This window comes from Chiloscyllium punctatum, chromosome 48 (genome assembly GCF_047496795.1).
Source record: "Chiloscyllium punctatum isolate Juve2018m chromosome 48, sChiPun1.3, whole genome shotgun sequence".
NCBI classification, from domain to species: domain Eukaryota; kingdom Metazoa; phylum Chordata; class Chondrichthyes; order Orectolobiformes; family Hemiscylliidae; genus Chiloscyllium; species Chiloscyllium punctatum.
The window spans coordinates 17,913,560-17,922,620 of NC_092786.1; the positions used below are offsets into that span (position 1 = coordinate 17,913,560).

Below are 9,061 nucleotides of genomic sequence, written 5' to 3' on the forward strand. Positions count from 1 at the left end.
ATAGTAAAATACAGCTCAGAACTTGAGTTTTGTAACACTCATCTAGATTCCTGAAAGGTATTCTGGACTGAGTTTTTTTTAACATACTTCAATCATTCAGGCATGTACTAATGTTTACTTCGTAGCTCCTTGGCAAGATTTTGATCAAATTCAGATTCCACTGAAACACAGGAACTTGAAGGAAAACTTGAAAAAAAAAACAGGATTTCATTTAAACAAGAATGTAAAATGAGAAAGAACAGACTAGAGAGAAATGAAAAATGAGTCAAAGCTAAAACAAGTTGAGACAAAAGCAAACTGCTAGAGAGAAGGAAAGACTTAGAGAAGGATGTGTTGTATGCGCTGTAAAGGGAGCAAGGAGTGACAGGTAGAAATGCCAATCCCTTCAAGTCTCAATTATTTACCACCAAGTTTCAATAAAAAATAAACCAAAATGACATCAGCGTCATGTTTATAAAGTAGGGAAAACATGTTCAAAAGAGTATGAAAGTGCACCAGAAATAGATACAGCAGTAAGCCTGGCTTCCTAAACATTTTCCCACCGTGACCATGTTTCAAGATTTGAGATTTGTTGTGAATCCTCTGTGAGATCTGAGAGAATGGGGACTAAAGGTAGTAGGAATCCCTAAATGAAGCATATCACAAGCTAAATGGAACACTGATATTGGAAAACAGAAAAGCTACCAATGTTGGAAACAAATAGAGTCATAGAGATGTACAGCACAGAAACACCCTTCCATCCAACTTATTCATGCCAACCAGCTATCCTAAATTAATCCAGTCCCATTTGCCAGCATTTGGCCCATATCCTTCTAAACCCTATTCATGTACCATCCAGATGCCTTTCAAATGTTGTAATTGTACCAGCTGCCACCACTTCCTCTGGCAGCTCATTCCATACACACACTAACCTCCATATGAAAAAGTTGCCCCTTAGGTCCCTTTTAAATCTTTCCCCTCACCTTTAACCTATGCCCTCTACTTTTGGACTCCCCTAATCTGAGGAAAATAACTTGACTCTTCATTTTATCCATGCCCCTCATGAATTTGTAAATTTCTGTAAGATCACCCTTCAGCCTCTGACCCTCTAGGAAAAATAGCATCAGCCTATTCAACACCCTCTCCCCCCCATAGCTCCAACCATGGCAAGTAGCATGATCTCAACATCAAATAGAGTAAGATGAGGTCAATGTGTCAGTGTGGGGAAGTGTAGAACAGGGGAGAAGAAGTGGGTGGAGAAGTGTGGGTGCGGGATGAAGGGCAGTGAGATGGAGGGAGGTAACTTTGACAGCAGATGCCTGAACAAGCAGGAGCACAGTTATAGTAACTTGATCAGTGCTCCAAAGCTGCCAATTGATGCCTAGGAGCACAGGATACCAACAGTTTAGCTTGTGACCCACCCTGGGGTCGTGACCCCTACTTTGGGGAGCTCTGCCACACACCCTCGTTAGCCTGCACCAACATTCAATAAGATTATGGCTTAACTTCAACATCATCTCACTCTTCCTGCCCTATTCCCATTTTTCTTAATTCCCTCAGCACTCGAAAAAAATCTATCAATCTTAGTCATGAATCGTGTCAACTGAGCTTCATGGCTCTCAGTGGAGGTGAATCCCAAAGACATAGCACCTCGATCAAAGAAGTTGCTCCTCATCTCAAAAGGCATCCTCTTTTCCTCAGACAGTGAAAGGAAACAACCTCTCAGTCACCCTCTCATATCCTCTATGCATTTTACATATTTTAATGAGACCACCTCTAATTGTTTTAAATTCCAGAGAATTTATAACAAATTCAATCCCTCCCAAAATCACAGCTTTCCTCTCAAGGTTAAACATTTCCTTATTTATATAAGGAGTCCAATATTGTACATACTGCCCAGATCAGCTGCACAAAAGCCTAAAATAATTGCAGCAAGACTTTCTCATTCTTATGCAACAAAAACTACTAACAAGCCATTCGATGTCCTACTGCTTGTGACTGTCTGTCTGATTCATTTAGAGGTATCTCCAAATCTCCCTGGATAGCAACCTGTCATACATAGCACCTTAGAAAAGTTCCTGTTTACATGTTTTCTCTATAAAAGTGAATAACTCCTCACTTCCACACTTCCATCTGCCACCTTCTTGCCCAATCACTGAAATTGGTCTCTTATCATATTGTAGCTTTACTTTAGCACCTAGATTCCTGTCATCAGACAAGCATGAAGACAACAGAAACAGGAATAGGATATTCAGCTTCTCGAGACTGCTCATAGCTAATCAGACATTCCTCATATCCACTTTCCTGTGATCTCTTCATAATTCTTGATTTTTGGTCAAGAATCTATCGCAGCCTTAAATATACACAAGGACTCAGCCCCCATGCTCTGTGGCAAATATTTCCAGAAACACACACAACCCTCTGAGAGAAGAAATTCCTTCTTATCGGAGTCTTAAATTATTGCCCCTTTATTCTGATGCCCTCTGGTCCTAGACTCTCCCATCAGCTACTAAAAGCTATCAAATATGGCATTCTTCTAGTAATTCAATATGTAGCATGATCAACAGCATGTCGAGACTCTAATGTACAGATCTATCTGCACAAAAGTTTTGAATGCATCACTTCACTTGTTACAGTGCAGATGTTGTATTTCAGATATCACAATTTGCAGGACAGAAGTATGATGAAAAGGAAAATAATTTCCTCCATCGTTTTAGATTAGATTACTGACAGTGTGGAAACAGGCCCTTCAGCCCAACAAGTCCACATCGACCCTCCGAAGAGCAACCCACCCAGACCCATTCCCCTACATTTACCCATTCACCTAACATTACAGGCAATTTAACATGGCCAATTCACCTAACCTGCACATCTTTGGACTGTGGGAAGAAACCAGAGCACCCGGAAGAAACCCACACAGACACAGGGAGAATGTGCAAACTCCACACAGACAGTTGACCAAGGCAGGAATTGAACCCGGGTCTCTGGCGCTGTGAGGCAGCAATGCTAACCACTGTGCCACCGTGCCGCCCCAAAGAAATCTAGTTTTTTGGTGGAACATCTTTGGCTAGCATCACCCTTCTGCACCCCCGCCCCCATCCTCAGAAACCCCACCTGAGTCTTGCCACTATATACCCACCATCCCCCTCCCCCCAGACCTCAAACCCTGTGGCCGAGCTGTCCGTCCTCAGTAAAGGGACCACGTTCGTACTCCTCCACCCCCATCTCAACAAATTCCATACGTGCCATGACATGGAGCTCTTCTTCTGCCATATCAGTGTTTTCATCTTTGATAAAGACACCCAACCACCCTCTGAGGACCCCTTTTTCCACCTCCAACCTTCTTCTTCCACTTGCACACCCCCTCCCAGCCTCTTTATTGCCTTAGTTTCTCCTCTCCACACACACCCCCAACTCTAACTTCAACCCCTCCAAACGTGCAGCACTCCACTCTCTCCACACCAATACCTGTTTCATCATCAAACCCACTGACAAAGGCTGGGGGTGGGGGGTGCGGGGGGTGGGGGGGGGGGGGGAGGCGTGGTAGTCTGGAGGATGGACCTCTGTGTCAGAGGCCGAACACCAGCTCTCCGACACCACATCCTACCTCCCTCTTGACCACGACCCACCCATGGCCCATCAGGCCAAATTCACTCACACCATCTGTGACCTCATCGCCTCCAGTGATCTACCCTCCACTGCCTCCAACTTCAGTCCCCAAGCCCTGCACTGCGCAGTTCTACCTGCTCCCCAAGATCCACAAGCCCAACTACCCCTGCTGATGTATTGTCTCTGCATGTTCCTGGCCTCAGTTCCTCCCATCTCAATTCCATTCTCTCCTCCTTGGTCCAGGCACTTCCCATTCCATCCAGGACACAAACCACTCCCTCCACCTTTTTAGAAACTTCTAGTTCGATGGACCCCCAGCATTTCATCATCATTATGGACGTGCAGTCCCTATACACATCCATACCCCACAATGACGGCCTGCAGGCCCTCAGTTTCTTCCTCTCCTATAGGGCCATCCAGTCTCTCTCCACTAATATCCCCCTGCACTTCGCCGAATTAGTCCTCATTCTCAATAACTTTTTCCTTCAACTCTTCCCATTTCCTCCAACTCTTCCCATTTCCTCCAAATGCAGAGAGTGGCCCTGGGTCCTAGCTACGTCTGCTTCTTCGTCAGCCACGTCAAACAGTTCCTCGTCAGTCTTCACACAAGTATTGTTCCCCAACTCTTCCACCATACATCAATCACGGCATCGGCGCTTGCATCTCGCAGCCAGGCTGAACTGCAGCAAATCATTGATTTTATCAACAAATTCCACTCAGCCCTCGAATTCACTTGGTCTATCTCAGGCACCTCCCTCCCCTTTCTTAGCATCTCCGTTTTCATCTCCAGCAACAGTTTACAGACTGATGTTACTATAAACCCACAGACTCCCATAACAACCTGGACTATACCTCCTCCCACCTCATATTCTATAAAATCTCCAGATATTTTCCCAATTCCTCTGTTTCCGTCGCATCTGCTCTGATGATAAGATCTTCCATTCCCAAGCTTCCCAGATGTCCACCTACTCTATTTTTCCCCCTCTTATCCACCTCACCACCTTCATTCCCTGATCCATTGCTCCCTCCAAACATAAAGACAGGATGCCCATCATCCTCACCTTTCCACTTCTGGTCTCCACAGCCAATGTATCATCCTCAAACACTTCTTCCAACACCAATTAGACCCGACCACCCAGAACATCTTCCCTTCCCCAGCACACTAAGGACTATTCCCTCCATCACACTTTGGTTCATGTCAGTCTCCCCACCAACTCTCTCAGTACCTTCTCATATCCATAAAAGATGCAAAACCTGCTGGCACACCACCCCCATCACCTCTATCCAGGGCCCCAAACTGTCCTTCAATCTCTCCTGCAACCTAGTTTACTGCATCAGATGCTCCCAATGTGATCTTCTTTACATCAGTGAGAAGAAACAAACTTCGGAATGTTTCATCAAGCATCCCAGCCAGGCCCAGCCTGATTTCCCAGTCATCGCCCATTTCAATTCCCCCTCCAACTCCCTCTCAGACATGTCCATCCTCGGCCTCCTCCATTGCTACAATGAATCAGTCTGCAAATTGGAAGAACACCACCTTATCTTCTGCCTGGCCAGCCTACAGCCCACAGGACTCAACGTAGAATTCTCCAATTTCAATAACCATCCCACCCATTCCCTGAATCTTCCCAACCCTGCCTCCTCTCTTCCATTCCACCCACCGACCCCTTCCTTCCAGTTATCAATTGGATTCATTCCTCCCATCGACCAACCAGGTCGTACCCACCACCTGTGTTCAGCTCTCATTACCTCACCATTCTGCCCCTCTCCCTACCCAAAACCCTCCCTATCTGCAGCTCCTCCTACCTCCACTCCTGAAGAAGGGTTATATCCAAAATGTCAACTTCTCAAACTCATGACGCTGCCTGGCATGTTGCGTTCTTCCAGCCTGCTGGTCTACAAATATACAAGGCATTCAGAGATTCCCCATGACATAATTCACAGTACATTGCATGTTACTCTGTTTTAGCAGGACAACACGTCATGCCACAAAACATACAACTGCTACAAGAATCATTTTCTGATGAGTTGGATCAGTTTTCCAGTTCCTTTAAGATCCACAAAATCTAGTAAACTCAGCATTTAGCCAAGTAGTATTTAATTGCCACTTTGTAAGGGATTGGAATATGCCTGAATTTTTGTTTATTCAGAGTGCATCCAGCAAAGAGTGTTTCAAATGACAAAGAAAAACAATGACATGCATTCTCAGCATAGAAAACCTCTGCCGCTGGCTCACGCCATCTCTTACCTGGAAATGCTTTCATTGGGTGCCTGAAATCAGAAAAACAAAGAACGTACAATAGCAAATTAAGGAGTGGCAGGATAATCTGTTCAATCAGAGATTTGAAAGAGAGTGCAGTAGCAAATGTATCCATTTGTCAAGTTGCTGTTTTATTTTAGACTGTAGTGTCTGCCTTTATATATATATATATATAGCTTAAATAGTTTGATCTTGCTCATACATCAGCTACTAATACAAAATGTAAACAGATATAGAGAATGCTGGAATCAACTCACTCTGGTCTTATAAATTGATTCTGCACACTTTTTTTTTGCTGCTCTCAATTCTGTAGTAGAACCAAAATAACAATGGAATAAATAACCTGAAAGATTCAAACCAATCAGCAAAACCAGACAGAGCTCCCTTTAAAAACAAAACAAAAATCAGAAATTGCTGGAAGAACTCCACAGGCCTGGCAGCATCTTTGGAGAGACACTGGACCTGAAACTTTAACTCTTTGTTCTCCAAAAATGCTGCCAGACCTGTGGTGTTCTTCCAGCAGTTTCTGGTTTTGTTTGATTTACACCATCTGCAGTCCTTTGTTCTTTTGCTTGGATCTTTCTTTACACTGTCTAGTATGAATGTTATGTCATTACTATACCAAATCCGAAACACTGCAAGGTCAGCACTTTTCCCTCCTCAGAGGTGATTCCTACAGTGTGGAAACAGGCCCTTTGACCCAACAAGTCCACACCAACGCTCCAAACAGTAAACCACCCAGACTCATTCCCCTAGCCTACATTTTACCCCTGACTAATACACCTAACTTACACATGCCTAAACACTATTAGCAATTTAGCATAGCCAATTTACCCAACCTGCACATCTTTGGATTGTGGGAGGAAACAACACACAGATACGGGGAGAGTGTGCAAACACCACACAGACAGTCACCCGAGGCTGGAATCGAACCCGGGTCCCTGGTGCTGTGAGGCAGCAGTGCTAATCACTGAGTCACCATGCCACCCTGGGGCAGCTGTCAAAAAAGTGCAAATAATCAGTGGGATGACACTGCCAAGATGCTTACCCCTTTACCACCTCTGCAGCAATGAATGTCTGAGTGGGAAGGTGACCTTCCTGAACCACCATCAATGAAGACTTTTAAATGGTCAATTACTGACCATTTATTGGCCTCAACCCACCCTTCCCAGCAAGAGAGAAATGTGGTTACCTTACCTACAGGAAAATCAGAGAGGCCTGTCTGCCCACTTGGCGATAATGCCGCCATTTGCCCTAACCCAGAGGCAATTGGGAGCATGAATGAGAGCAGGTGAGTGGTAACTGAAGGCCAGCAACCCACCCTTGCCTCCAGCCCCCATAAACTCCACCTGAAATGAACAACATCTCCCCCAACAAAACAACCACCTTCTTTCTTGTATACTTTATAACTGCTCAGCACTTCAATTCCCAGAGACTTCCTGCCTCTGATTGGCTGGCAGCCACTGACTGGGCTGGACTTCAGATCAACGCATGTGACAGGCCGAGAAGCCCACCTGTCAGCTCTCTTGCTGATTGGGGTTTGGGTAAAGGTGTTACTCACTCCTGAAGACACCCACATCCACACTTAGCAGAAATCTTGGCCTGGACGTGAATGAATCTGGAATGCAGTAGCTCGGGGATATTTTGGTAAAACAGCACATAAATCTTGCATATACTAGGTCCAGACTGAATATTCAATATTGTTAAAACATAAAAAAAAGACTGAATGCACAACTAAATGAAATGACATTCAAATAAAGTTTTTGCAATTAATGTGACATTTTAAGCAAAGAATTCAAACAAAGGTATATTCCAGAAGTGATTTAGAATGGTACATACCTTTTTTTTTGCTGGGAGCCTGGAATATTTATGTTTTTCTGAATACTCAGCTCTTTTCAAAAAAATTTATTTTTGTTCACAAGAGTATATAGAGTTTATAGCGAGGTCAGCATTTATTGCCCAACCCAAAGGTGCTTGAGTGCCAAGAGAACATACCTTCCGTGGAATCAACAAGCTACTCACAAAATGTGGTCCTTTTAAGATTTATACATTTGCAGCCCTCTAGCAAATTTAAAGGAATCATGCAGCACAACAAATTGGTTGCCCACAACGAAGTGGCATTAGAGGGAACATTGTCTCTTTTTAAAACATCGTTAGATGCCACTAAGCAAACATCAGTGCCTTAACCACTTGTGTGGTTTAAGACGAATAAGATCCTTCCCATCCTTATCAACAGGAGTATTAATCTTCTCTCACACAACTTCCTTACCTGAGAAGGTTATACTGTACCTTGCATAGCTGCTTGGTAATAGCGGTCCACAATAACAGAGAATTCCAGGATATTGTCCAGTGATGATGAAGATCAGGTAATATACATAAAACCAAACATGGTATCTGATTCAGAGAGAATCTTTGAGCCCTTATTGGTCAAAATCGCTGTTTCTGAAGGTCCTGGGTTCCTGTGAAAGGTGATGGGATACAGATTGTTACCTCTGTCTTTCTCTGTCTCTCTAGATGTTGCCAGACCAGCTGAATGTTTCCAGCATTTTCCCTTTTTATTTTGCATTCCTAGCCTCTGGAGTATTTTCCTCCAGTATTGAGTCCCCGTATTCCATGCTCTAGAGAGGATAACTAACTGCCACAGGGGAGAGGAGGAAGTATAAATCCAAAAACACCAGAGTTAAACAAGCAAACATGCTGGATTATCTCAAGGTTCATGAATGTTACCATATTGGCAAGTGATGATTATCCCTTAGACTCCAAGCCAGGGACTTGGGGTGACCGTGATGCTCTGAGAAGTCACCATCATGACCTAAGAATTAGGAGTAAGACCAGACCATCACATTTTTCTGGAGAGTAGTTTTACATAGAGAGTAGTTTGTATGTGGAATGAACTTCCAGAGGGAGTTGTGGATGCAGATGCAGTTACAACATTTAAAAGACATTTGGAATAAGTACATGAATAAGAAAGGTTTGGAGGGATGTGGGCCAAGTGCAAGCAGGTGGGAGTAGTTTAGTTTAGGATTATGTTCAATGTGGACTAACTGGACTGAAGGGTGTATGACTCTATGACTGATCTCTACTGTCCTCTCTACCCCTATATCATCTGACTCCTTTGTCAGTCAGAAATCTAACTCAGCTTTAAAAATATTCAAGGACCAGTGCTTTGTAGGGAAAACAATTCCACAGTCTAATGACCCCCAGACAGAAAAC

General features: G+C 44.0%; 1 pseudogene; it reads right to left on the bottom strand.

Annotated features, from left to right (window-relative positions):
* Window positions 1–7,989: 7,989 nt before the first annotated feature.
* On the bottom strand, window positions 7,990–8,111 carry LOC140469187 (U6atac minor spliceosomal RNA; annotated as a pseudogene).
* Between the last annotated feature and the right edge of the window lie 950 nt (window positions 8,112–9,061).